The following is a 13,405-nucleotide window of genomic DNA, read 5'->3' on the forward strand; positions in this document are numbered from 1 at the left end:
CACACCTCTTGTGGAAAATCATGAAAATGTGCACACTTTGAACAATACATAAAACACAAAATTTACAAAACAACTTTTCTTGCAAGTGTTCTAAACAACAAAAACAATAGAAGCTTCACAAAGTCAGGCTGTTGAATTTTAGCCTTCCTGAACATCCATATTTCCCAATAATATTGAAATAGCTAGATATTGTAGTCTGAAATTTTATTGAGAGATGTAGGCCAAAGGCCCTCCTGTCAGAAATACATATATTGAAATATTTACTGTTTAAGCAGTGCTTATGGAAATGGTGCTGCCATACATTTTCATTTGGTGTGTTTGAAGACAGATCATAGGATGACACAGCTCATTGGATGATCACCTAGTGTTACTTATGCAAACTAATCTTATGTGGCTAAGTGGCATTTACATCCATTTATAGACATCATATTTTTCATGGATTAATCCAGACTACAGGCATCATTATATACATGTGGACAGCTCTATTGTGAATTAAAATTGGCTCTAGTCTGAATGAACTATTCCTCATTGAATGAGTCTTAAAGTTAATGCAGACTAGGGCAGTCTGACCTAGGCAATTTAAATGGTATTAAGTAATGTTATAGATGTAATGTAGACATTATACATTATATATATAATATAGGCACAAGAACAGCAAGCCCCAGATACCTCCCATAGTTATAGACAAATAAATGGCAGGTGTCATGGGGCTTGCTGTTGCACATTCCTACCACCAGGTGTTGCAAATGAATGCAGTTTGGTGGCCCCGACTGTGAGTGGCGTTATTGCTTACCATGTCCAGTCGGGCTGTGCAAGGCTTCAGACCACAGTTTGGAGAATCACAGGCCACCACCCTGCAGTTTTCACCCCCCTGTGGTGTAACACATACATGTGACATGAGTTTTGCTTTCAAGAACTTGGGGTGCTGCTCCCCCCAAACCCCTGTACTGATCTTCTTGAAACTTGGCAGGCTTCATGCTCTCAGCAGAAGCTACTATCCGTGCAATGTTCATCCAAATCACACGAAAAACAACAAAGTTACAGATATTTCATTGATTCCCCATTATACTTTATGGCCGGATCTCTGAAGCAGCTCTGAACCTTCGTAACTGCTTCAGCCAAATCGAAGAGGGAAACGCATCTGGAGCTCTGGATCAGATCACTGGCATCTGAAGTGGCCGGAGCTGAAGCTGAATCAAATAGTTGCTTATTCCTGCTGGCCTAGTGTCCAGCACCCCCTGCTTTCGCTACTGCAGAAGTGAAGAAATGCACTCTTGAATTAAACTCTTAATTCAAATTCAAACTTGATTCAAACCATGTGATGCAAATCTGTTGACATGGTTTAGAAAATAGTGTGTACATCTACAAACAGCCCTTATGCTTAAAGAATAAGTTTCATTTGTGCCCTAATTGCTATTTATGCCCTTGAAAAGTTCTTCCAATGACTGTATCTGTTTCAGTAAGACACTCACCAAATTCCCCTAGCCAAATCCAAGGTGCTATTTATTTACACCGGATAGGATTTGGTACATCGGCTTCACTGTTGTTACCAGGGTATATGTCAAATAGAGATCTAGTCCGTTCACTTCAGTGAAGCTCAAATTTACAACATTTGAGAAACGGTGAAGGTGCATGGGTTCTGCCAAACTGATATAAAATTGATGTGATCCAATGTAAGCCAGGTATCAGAGATCATGAGAAGGCAGTGAAATATATCCCACATTAAAGATATGTGATGATCAGTGGGAGGAACATTTGACAAAAACATTTTGAATTGATGACATTGGCATTTGATCTTGCCAAAGGCATATCAATTTGTTCATTTACCTTTATTTGGTCATTCCACTGAAAACCAGACATTCCAGGGACTTTGCAGCTCGTCACTGTGGCCTGATGCTAATTCTTCATGTGCCTATCTCTTGTTATGGGTTTTCAGGAAACACTGTGTTGCATGTTTTCATTTTCCCAGGATAAATATGCCTTTTTTCTGCTAGCTCCAGAGGCGGTGTCTGTCTCAAAGGCTGGGAATGTGAAACTTTGTCACAAGCAAACTTCAGAAATAAATTAACCCTTGTCATTCTCCTGGAACATTTTTCTAAAGCAATATTTACTCTTCCTACAAGGTCGTCTAGAAAAGCAAATTTCTAAATATCATTTTCTAACCATTACTCCAGCTTCGCTTGACCTGCATAAAGCTGCCCTTCATGGTAATTTTCTAGCTGCTCAGCTGGTAACTGCTCAGGTCCTTCCTGGAATGCAGGTGTGTGCTTTGGAAGGAATAAGTAAACCGGTCCCCAAGCAGGGTGAGAGGGATAGTCACTCCTCCCACCTCAGTGTTTCACCTGCCATAGAAAAAGCTTTCCCACATCATAGATTCATAGATGTTAGGGTCAGAAGGGACCACAATAGATCATCGAGTCTGACCCCCTGCATAGCAGGGAAAGAGTGCTGGGTCTAGATGACCCCAGATAGATGCATATCCAACCTCCTCTTGAAGACCCCCAGGGTAGGGGAGAGCACCACCTCCCTTGGGAGCCCGTTCCAGACCTTGGCCACTCTAACTGTGAAGAAGTTCTTCCTAATGTCCAGTCTCAATCCGCTCTCTGCTAGCATGTGGCCATTATTTCTTGTAACCCCCAGGGGTGCCTTGGTGAATAAAACCTCACCAATTCCCTTCTATGCCCCCATGATGAACATATAGGCAGCAACAAGTTCGCCTCTCAACCTTCTCTTGTGGAGGCTGAAAAGGTCCAGGTTCTCTAGTCTCTCCTTGTAGGGCTTGGTCTGCAAGCCCTTAACCATACGAGAGGCCCTTCTCTGGACCCTCTCCAATTTATCCGCATCCCTCTTGAAGTGCGGTGCCCAGAATTGCACACAGTACTCCAACTGCAGTCTGACCAGCGCCCAATAGAGGGGAAGTATCACCTCTTTGGATCTATTTATCATGCATCTGCTGATGCACGATAAAGTGCCATTAGCTTTTCTGATGGCTTCGTCACACTGCCGACTCATGTACATCTTGGAGTCTACTAGGACTCCAAGATCCCTTTCCAATTCCGTGCCACCCAGCTGGTCATTTCCAAGGCAGTAGGTGTGATGGACATTTTTTCTCCCTAGGTGCAGCACTTTGCATTTCTCCTTGTTGAATTGCATTCTGTTGTATTCTGCCCACTTGTCTAACCTGTCCAGGTCTGCTTGCAGCTGTTCCCTGCTCTCCGGCGTGTCCACTTCTCCCCATAGCTTTGTATCACCTCTTTGGATCTATTCATCATGCATCTGCTGATGCACGATGAAGTGCCATTAGCTTATCTGATGGCTTCGTCACACTGATGACCCATCCACCATGACTCTCTGGGTGCGACCCTCTAGCCAATTCGCCACCCACTGGACTGTGTAGTCATCCAAGTCACAGCCTCTTAACTTGTTCACCAGTATGGGGTGGGATACCATATCGAAGGCCTTCCTGAAGTCTAAGTATATGACATCCACCCCTCCTCCTGTGTCCAGGCATTTCGTAACCTGGACATAAAAAGAGACTAGATTAGTCAGGCATGATCTGCCTGCCACAAACCCGTGCTGGATTCCCCTCAGCATAATTTGTCCTGCTGGGCTCTCGCAAATGTGAGCCTTGATAATTTTTTCAAAAACTTTGCCAAGGATGGAGGTGAGACTGACTGGCCTATAGTTACCCTGGTCCTCCTTCCTCCCCTTCTTGAAAACGGGGACCACATTGGCCCTTTTCCAGTCTAATGGGACTTGGCCCGTGTGCCACGAGCGTTCAAATATTCCTGCCAGTGGCTGTGCAATGACGTCGGCCAGTGCCTTCAGTACCCTCGGATGGAGCTCATCCGGGCCTGCCAACTTAAAGGCATCCAGTTCTTCCAAGAGACTCTGCACCATCTCAGGGTCTACGCATGGTAGTCTGGCGTCTTGCTGCTGCCTCTCTACAACCCCAGTGAGAGACTTGTCTTGCCCCAGTGAGAGACTTGTCTTGGTCACGGTGGCCTGACACTAATTCTTCATGTGCCTATCGCTAGTTATCGGTTTTCAGGAAACACTGTGTTGCATATTTTCATTTTCCCAGGATAAATATGCCTTTTTTTCTGCTAGCTCCAGAGGCGGTGTCTGCCTGAAAGGCTGGGAATGTGAAACTTTGTCACAAGCAAACTTCAGAAATAAATTAACCCTTGCCATTCTCCTGGAACATTGTTCTAATGCAATATTTACTCTTCCTACAAGGCCATATTGAAAAACAAATTTCTAAATATCACTTTCTAACCATTACTCCAGCATGTCTTGAGCTGCTTAAAGGTACCCTTCATGGTAATTTTCCAGCTTGTCAGCTGGTAACTGCTCAGGTCCTTCCTGGAATGCAGGCATGTGCTGTGGGAGGAGTAAGTAAGCTGGTCCCCAAGCAGGGTGAGAGGGATAGTCACTCCTCCCACCTCAGTGTTTCACCTGCCATAGAAAAAGCTTTCCCACATCATAGATTCATAGACGTTAGGGTCGGAAGGGACCTCAATAGATCATCGAGCCCGACCCCCTGCATAGGCAGGAAAGAGTGCTCGGTCTAGAAGACCCCAGCTAGATGCATATCCAACCTCCTCTTGAAGACCCCCAGGGTAGGGGAGAGCACCACCTCCCTTGGGAGCCCGTTCCAGACCTTGGCCACTCTAACTGTGAAGAAGTTCTTCCTAATGTCCAGTCTAAATCTGCTCTCTGCTAGCTAGTGGCGATTATTTCTTGTAACCCCCGGGGGCACCTTGGCGAATAAAACCTCACCGATTCCCTTCTGTGCCCCCGTGATGAACTTATAGGCAGCCACAAGGACGCCTCTCAACCTTCTCTTGAGGAGGCTCAAAAGGTCCAGGTTCTCTAGTCTCTCCTCGTACGGCTTGGTCTGCAAGCTCTTAACCATACGAGTGGGTATCATCTCAGGGTCTATGCATGGTAGTCTGGTGCCTTGCTGCTGCCTCTCTAAAGCCCCAGTGAGAGACTTGTCTTGCCCCTCACTTAGGAACACTGAGGCAAAGAACTCATTGAGGAGTTCAGCCTTGTCCCCCCTGTCCGTCACCGATTGCTTCTGCCCATTTAGTAGGGGTCCTATTCCTCCCTGGGCCTTCCTTTTACTCCCTATATATCAAAAAAAACAATTCTTGTTGTCCTTTACTTGGGATGCAATCCTCAGCTCCATGGTAGCTTTGGCTCGTCTAACTGCCTCCCTACAAGCGCAAGCAGAGGAGGTATAATCTTCTTTGGTGATCTCTCCCTGTTTCCACTTTTTATGTGCTCCCCTTTTGGCCCGTAGGCTGCCCTGGATTCCTCTGGTCAGCCAAGGAAGCCTCCTGGCCCCTTTCCCTCTTTTTCCTCGCATCAGGATTGTTTCCCTTTGTGCCCGAAGTATCATTTCCTTAAGGCACAGCCACCCTTGGGCTTCCATCACTTCAAAACTCCTACTCTGCAGTGCGTCCTTGACTAATGCCTGAGTTCATTGAAATCAGCTTTCCTAAAGTCTAGCACTTTCACCCTACTAGTTACCTTACCCACTCAACGTCTTATGAAGAATTCTATTATTAGGTGATCACTGTCCCCCAGATGGCTACTGATCTGGAGGTCCCCTACCATGTCATCCCCCATTGCCAATACCAGATCCAGTAAGGCATTCCCCCTAGTGGGACCGTGTACCTCCTGTGTCAGGTGGAGGTTCTTTACACAGGTGAGAAACCTGCGTGAATGGTGGGACTTTGCTGTCTGCGACTCCCAGCAGATGTCTGGGTAGTTTAGGTTCCCCATGACTACCGCCTCCTTAGCTTTTATGGTCTCCAAGAGCTGCCTCAGGAGCCCCAAATCTAGTTCTTCCCCTTGGTGTGGGGGTCTGTAGCAGACCCCTACCACCAAATCCCTTTCTCCTTGCTCCCCATGTAACCGAACCCACAATCCTTCTACTTCCTCATCCTTCGATTCCGTCTTGATGAGGGTCTATGTCTATTGGTCATTGAAATAGAGTGCAACCCCCCCCCTCCCCTTTCTTCATCTAGTGTACCAGGTTACATTTCTTAAAGGCATGGATGTCAGGTACCTTACCTGATCACCCAGTGCTCACATGGGTGAACCATCTCCAGTGATCCACAGTCATGCAGCATGGTAGTTATGTATCCATTTCAGGTGACACACTCCAGACTAGAATATTCTGGGCATGGAATGGGAATACAGCTGGTGACTCCATAGCCCTTTGTGTCACTTGCAACTTGACGAGCAATGCCTAATTATCTGATGATCCTGAGAAGGTGAAGCATGACAACAAGAAACCTCCAGCCCAGAAGCAGCCCTGAGAGGAACACAAAAATACCGGGGCTCCCTACTCCCATTTGGGAATGGTGAGCAGCAAATTGTTCAGCTTTCAGGACATAATAGCTTGACTAACACCATCCCCCAGTCTTCCTAACATTGCCCTTTCCAACCATGCCTCTATCTTCCTTGCCAATGACTCATACCTCACCCTCTCAGTATCTGAAACCCTGCCCCTGGAGGGAATGCCAGCTCGGTTGGCCACTGCTTATTTTCCAGTGTCCTCAGGACTGTTACCTCTGTTTGCTTCTTATGTGTCTGGCCCAGAAGCAGTAGTACATGATCTGTAGGTCACTCCAACTAGAGAAAATAATCCATGCTTGCAGTTTCCCCTCAGAGTACCTTAGCCACTGAGCTACTGGGAAGCAGGGAGAAAATATGGGAGATCTCTCACTTTTTCCTCCTAGTCTGCATGCTCACATAGTCATCCATCTGTGCAGGGTCATGTGTACAGCTCCAGAATAGCCGTGTAAGCATAAGTGTCAAATCAATTCTTGTCTGAAAATGGTCACTTGTAGAATCGAAAAAATAAATGCTGAAGCATGAGAAATTCCTACATTTTAGCAAAGGCATAGATAGCTATTCCTAGGTCAACCCTGACAATGCTTATACATCTTCTTGAACACCTCCAATAAAAGATATTCCACAACTCTCCTAGACAGTCCATTCTACTGCCTCACTGATTCCCTTTCATTGATGACCTGATAACTACATCTAAAAGCTTCAAACAGCACCCTTGAACATCTCAGCACAAGTTACAAATGGTCCTTCTGAAACTGGTCAGTAAGCCCCACCTTCAGCCCAAGCTTTTGGTAAAAATTGGAGGAGGTAGTTATGAATCCCTTTGATGACTGACCCAGGTAAACTCATACCTCAAAACAAGCGAACACAACAGCCTCTGTTAATGCCCTCTCCCTTGGTTTCACAGGTCACAGCTGCACTCCCCAAGATTCTCTAATGAGCTTTGGCTTGTGTTTGGGTTACTCTGCCTTTCTGCAGGGGACACAGCATTTTGCCCCCTCTAGCACTCACCAGCCCATTACCTCATCCCTGCAGAGGTCATTTGGTGATCCATTCACAGCCCAGGGCTGGGACACTGCAGGTCACATTTTGACATGCACAAGAAGGGTCTTCTAGTGGTATTCCCATGACCTTGGTGTACTACTTTTGAACAGATGGTTCAGTGGTGAGAGTGCTGGTCCTTGGGCACAGATAGGATGAAGGCTGGGTTTTCATCAGGAATGAGGTGGGATAGGAGGAAAATGGTTGTCAGTAAGCACATTTGCAGGATAACCAAGGGGTGAGTCTCAGCAGCTCAGTGTTAATAGTATCCTATTGGTTATGTTCCAGTGGCTGAAAAATATCCTGCTTGGTATTCTCAAACAAGAGGAGGAGCTTCTTGGAATTCCCCTTAGTCTAGCACTAGAGAGAAGTTCCTTCCATCCTGCCCACTCCTCCCAACTTCCATCAGACAGCTCTTGGTTTATCCTTGAGTGGGTTCTGAAGTCCTGCAAGGATTTGTCATTAGCCCACAGATGTATAATTTATATCATAGTGTTCAGTATTGGTGTTATGGCTGTGCACAAAAGGAAAAGAAACTTATTACTCTGGCATGTTGCTGAATTTGGGTTACATTTAATTCAAAAGCAGCCCACCATAGAACAAAGTCACCCCCACTGTGACTGTAGCAAGGTCTGCTTCCTGAAGGTGTCCGTGGCACCCCTAGGTGGCTACTCTGACCCTTACCCTGCCCTGCCCCCTGTAGTTCCTTGGGCCACTGCCCCATACACACTTGCCACATCTTGATGTCTAAATAATGAAAGTATCGGATGCTGCTGTTAGAGACTAGGGAAAAAACAAAACAAAACAAAACTTTGGGTGCTTAACTCAGTCCTGCTCCTCACTGGACAGCCATGTTCTGGCCCAAGTCCCTGCGCAAGCAAGGAATTGTTACTGGTTTCAACTTCAGGCTCATGGGCCCTGCCTCAGTGCCTTGCCCCTGCCTCTTCTGCCCACTACTGGTGTTCTACCCCTCCAGGCCTCTCTCCTATGTCTGATAGGCCACACTTGAGGTATTGACCAGAACATGTTTCTGAGCCCCAGCTCAACTTCAGCCCTTTCCAGGCTTCAAACCCTCTAGCATGGCTTCAGTCCCTGCAGGCCACTGGGTCTCAAACCCTTGCAGAGGTCAGGAGGGTTACTAATGCCTAGCATGGAGAATCTCCCAAACACTCCACTAAACAACCACCAAAACACTACAGCTTACTGCAACAGGATCTTCCCTTCTACTCTCAATTCAGTTTAATCAAATGATTGTAAAAATGCAAGACCCAGAATTCAGCGTAATATCATCTGGAGAGGGTGCAGCATGCCTACTCTGTAGTATCATGAATCAAGTATTTGTACAACCTACAACCCAACACTAAAACAAAAACCTCAGCCATCAATACAAACTTGATCCCATATAACAGAGGCAGAAAGTTAGGGAGGGGAGGGGAGGGGGGAGGTAAGGTCTTTCTCAAAGACATTTAGCAAAGCTTGCTCCTCTTGCAGATCTTACTGGGAAACTTCCTAATCATCCTCCTGATAAAGCTTAGTCCCAGCCTTCATCCCGTCATTTTTTTTTCCTGGGTAAACTTGTCCTTCTTGGACATTTTTTTCACAACCAGTGTGGTTCCCCAGATGCTGGTTCACCTCTTGTTGAAGTATGAAAGCATCCCCATTGCAGGCTGTGTAGCCCAGTTGTATGCCTATGCCATCCAGGGCCTTATAGAACGCTGCCTCCTAGCAGCTATGGCTTATGACTGCTATGTTGCCATATGCCATCCCTTGCACTATACTACCATCATGAGTGTCAGACATGTGTGGGCCTAGCAGTTACCTTGTGGATCACCAGCATATCAGTACAACTGATTCAGATCCCATGGATCTTCACTGTTCCTTTCTGTGGCTTCAACCTCATTGCCCACTTCTTCTGTGATTTTGCACCAGTGGCAAAGTTGGCATATATGGACACATCCAAGAATGAGATTCTGATTGTGGTGGTGGCAGTGCTGTTCATCACAGGCACTTTTTTCTTAATAATCCTCTCTTATACCCACATTATCTCCACCATCTTGAAACTGCCTTCAGCTGAGGGGGGACAAAAGGCCTTTTCAACTTGTTCTTCACATCTTATGGTGGTAATGTTGTTCTGTGGAAAAATCCTTTTAACCTATCTGTGATCCAAGTCCCGCCATACCCCAGAAGGTGACAAAATACTATCCCTAATATATACTACCATAACACCAGTTTTGAACCCCTGGATATACATATTGAGGAACAAAGAGGTAAAGGGGGCTTTTAAGAAAGCTGTTAAGAGAATAAGTATACCATAAAGGAAAGGATTTTTAAGGTGATCTCTGTACCATGGACCAACATATGGACCAAGTCCATAGTTGGTATAGACAAAAGGCAGGCAATTATTTTGACTGGAGAACTGCTTAACCAGTTTGGGTGAGCCGTTGTGGGCTGCAAGGATAGCTTTGTCCCTTGATGGCTGTCCTCCCCCCTCGTTGCCATTTTGGGACTGCCATCTTGAAACCAGAAAAGTCTCAAATCATAGACTAAAAATAATCAGACATCTACTATAACTTATTTTAATTTTATTTTAAATATACATATTTTGTCCACATTTATGCGTGTGTGTAGTGTATCTAGGGGTGATTGCATAACAGTTCAAAATACAGTCTTACTCTTGTACATTGTGTGTCTGGGGGCGGGGTTGGGGAGCAGGGGTGACTGGTGCCTCCTGAGTCTGGAGGGTGTGTGTATGTGTGCAGTGTGGGTATGGTGTGTGGGGTGTATGGAGTGTATGGGGGAAGGTGGGTGTGGGTGTGGGGTATGTGATTGGGGTTGGGGGTATGGGAGGGTGTGGATGTGTCTGGGCTTATGGTAGTGTGGTGGGAGTGTATGTGTTTGGGGTAAAGTGGGGAGTGAGAGGTTTGGGAGTGTGTTTGGGGGGTGTGGGAGGGCGTGGCTGTGTTCAGGGGGTATGGTGAGGTGTGGGGGATATGGGCGGTGTGGATTTGTGTGTGTGTGTGGGGGGGTGGTCCTTGGAGTCCCTGGAGTGTTTAAGTCCCTGGAGCTGCACATGGTGGTAATGAGCAAGGCCAGCCCTGCCTGGCTTCATAGTACGCAGCTCCCTGTGCTCTCACTCCAGTCCCTGGCTGCAGGTAGTAACAGCATGCATGGCCAGCCCCACTTGACTCTGTAACATGCAGCTCCCACCCAAGTCCCTGGCTGCACATGGAAGCAGCCTGTGGAACCAGCCTCACCTGGCCTCATAGTGCTCAGCTTCTGTGCTCCTGTAGTGTTCAGGGCCAGCCCTGACTGGCGCCATAGTGCTCAACTCCCTGACCCTTTCCCCCAGCAGAAGTGCTTGACCCTGGCCCAGTGGGGTGTGTACCTGAATTCCCAGCCTCACAGTCCAGGAGGGAGGCTGGGAACAGCCATGGGATCACCAGCAAAAGCCTCTGCCAGGCAGAGGCTTCTTGACTCTAGCATCCCCTGGCTCGGGGCTGGGGCAGGTCAAGCCAGGATGGGAGGGAGGTGGCTGCTTAGCAACTGGAGTTGAACCCCCTGCATGGAGGCACCAGCTTGCAGAGAGGCAGGCCAGGGCCAGATCTTACACACACAAGGCTTAAGGAGGGGCCCTGTGAGCTAGATGGTGTTGTGTGGCAGCGGGATATGGCCTGTGAGCCAAATTATGCCTGCCCCTGATATAGATTTAGAGAAGTTTTGGATGCAAGATGTTTTTCCTCAGATCTTGCATTTGGAAACTTGTCTAACTCTATCTGAATAATGTCATAGGTCTGATAAAAGCTGTCACCTTAAGAAATCTTTTCCTCTTGCATAATTCCTGGACCATCAAGACTTCATATGCTCTAACATATCATGAAAGATGAAAAATTCTTGTAGGAACGCTGGGCTTAGTTAAAATGGTGGCCTTCAAAATTGAAGCTTTAAATAGTCCACTTTAAAATATGCACCAGGAACAAATTTTAATCATTCTATTAAAACTGAAAAATCAAAATGTTAAAACCCTTTTTAAAATTTAGGCAAAATCAAGCAGTGAAACATTTATAAGAGAGCCTATTTTGCCAGTAGTTTTTGAGATGTGAAATGTTTGAATATTTGAAATGGTTCAATTTTTCAGCATACCCTGAACACTCTGAGGACCCAGGTACAGCTCACCAGTTTGCTGCTTGCTTCAGCACCCCTGTGCATTTGGCTAGCTGGCTGTTGGTGCAAGGGGAGCGATTAAAACACCAATTCATTGCTAATGGGCATGGGCAATTGGTTTTCACACTGGGCAGCCATCCTCCACCCACCCGACCTCTCCCCAGTGCTGCCAATCACTGAACCTTGATTCAGCTTAACCCCCATGGTATTCCTTTGAAGCAAATTGCTGCTCATTTGAAATGGCTCTGTCAGCACCCTGTTATCCAACCCATTCAGGAAGCCTCTTGTCTCAGCTCTATCCCAGTTTTGTCTGCATGTAGAGAGCCCACAGAGTCTCAGCTCTGCCCTGGTGTGAGTGATAACCCAGCACTCCCCTCCTCCCCCCTCCCCCGGACCCAATCCCAATTCAGTGAAACAGGTGATTTGATCCTTTTATAAAAAAAAAACCAAACTATGATTATTCTTTATTTCTCCCCCTACCCATTCCCTTCAAAACAGATTTTTTTTCAAGAATTGTCCCTTCCCACCACAGTTCCCCTTGGCTTCTAGTGGTTGCAGAGCCCGTAATGGTTCTTCCACCTCCAAGCTACATGTCAATCCCCAACCCCACCTTACTCCCAGGAGGAGGAATAGAGTCATAGCTCCTGTCACTGGCCCTGTTTGCCAAGCTCTCTAGTGACAAATCACAGTTGTACAGGTCTAATATACCATATAAGTCTTAACTTGGGACTACTTTGAAAGGGTTCTAGCTTTGTGATGACATAACATTCCAGAGATTTAAATGTTTTAAACGTTATCCCTAACAGCACCCTTACTCATGTTCTTAAAAGCAAACAGTAGCAGTATTGACTTCAGTGGAGAAGAAAGGGCATAGAGCTCATAATTTGCTAAGTAGTTGTGAAACCTTTGTCCCAGGCCCATTTCACATTAAAAGAATTCAAACCTATATCACCTTTCTCCCAGAAGTAACTGCTTCTACTGTAGTATTTCCAAAAACATGGCTGAGAGAATGGTGGTTTGGTTTTGTTCTATCTAAACCTTTTTGGGGATAATTGTTCATCCTCAGAGGACTATGAAGAGTTGCTCTCTAAAGAGATTAGGTCCCCAAAGCCTACAAATGGAATATAAACAGCTCTCTGTCCTTTACTACATTCAATCTCTTCCAAGTATGAAAGACAACCATTGTCACTGAGTCAGGTAGGTTAGGAGTGAATGGTTCTAATTGTTCCTAACTTTGCACCTTCTGGCCAAGGGTGTCCTATCATCATCATTAATAGGAAGAGGGTCAAATAAATCCTTAATCTTAACTTTCCTTCTAGACATACAGAATATTAAAGTGTCCCTATGTAAATGCACATGGCTCTGTGTGTGTGTGTGTGTGTGTGTGTATGTGTGTGCATGCACACATATGTACTTGTGTTCCAGTGTGCACTAGTTTATATCGTATTATTGATTTAACTATTGATCCATCTTTTGACATTTATCTACCACTTATGTGTTTGTACATCACTGATCTCTTGATCTTTGAATCTTTCTTCCCTCGTATAATGTAACATCAGTTTTGATCAATTACACATTCACGTTAACAATAGTACTCAACTGAGTAAGCGTTAAACACAGATTTCCAAAAGGATTCTTTGAGAGACAGAAATGTTTTTACCTATAATCCAACTTTTTTGCATCAAGCCAAGTAATCCAGCCCTTCCTCATCTGAAAAAAAATCTCTAATTTTTTTCATAAATAGTACTTAAGAAGTATTTTATTAAGCGGTTTGATTGCATGTTCCAGGTTCAATATAATTTCTGTGTGGGGGAGATGCAGGGCGTAGTGGGTG

The sequence above is a fragment of the Alligator mississippiensis genome, chromosome 7 (genome assembly GCF_030867095.1).
Source record: "Alligator mississippiensis isolate rAllMis1 chromosome 7, rAllMis1, whole genome shotgun sequence".
NCBI classification, from domain to species: Eukaryota; Metazoa; Chordata; order Crocodylia; family Alligatoridae; genus Alligator; species Alligator mississippiensis.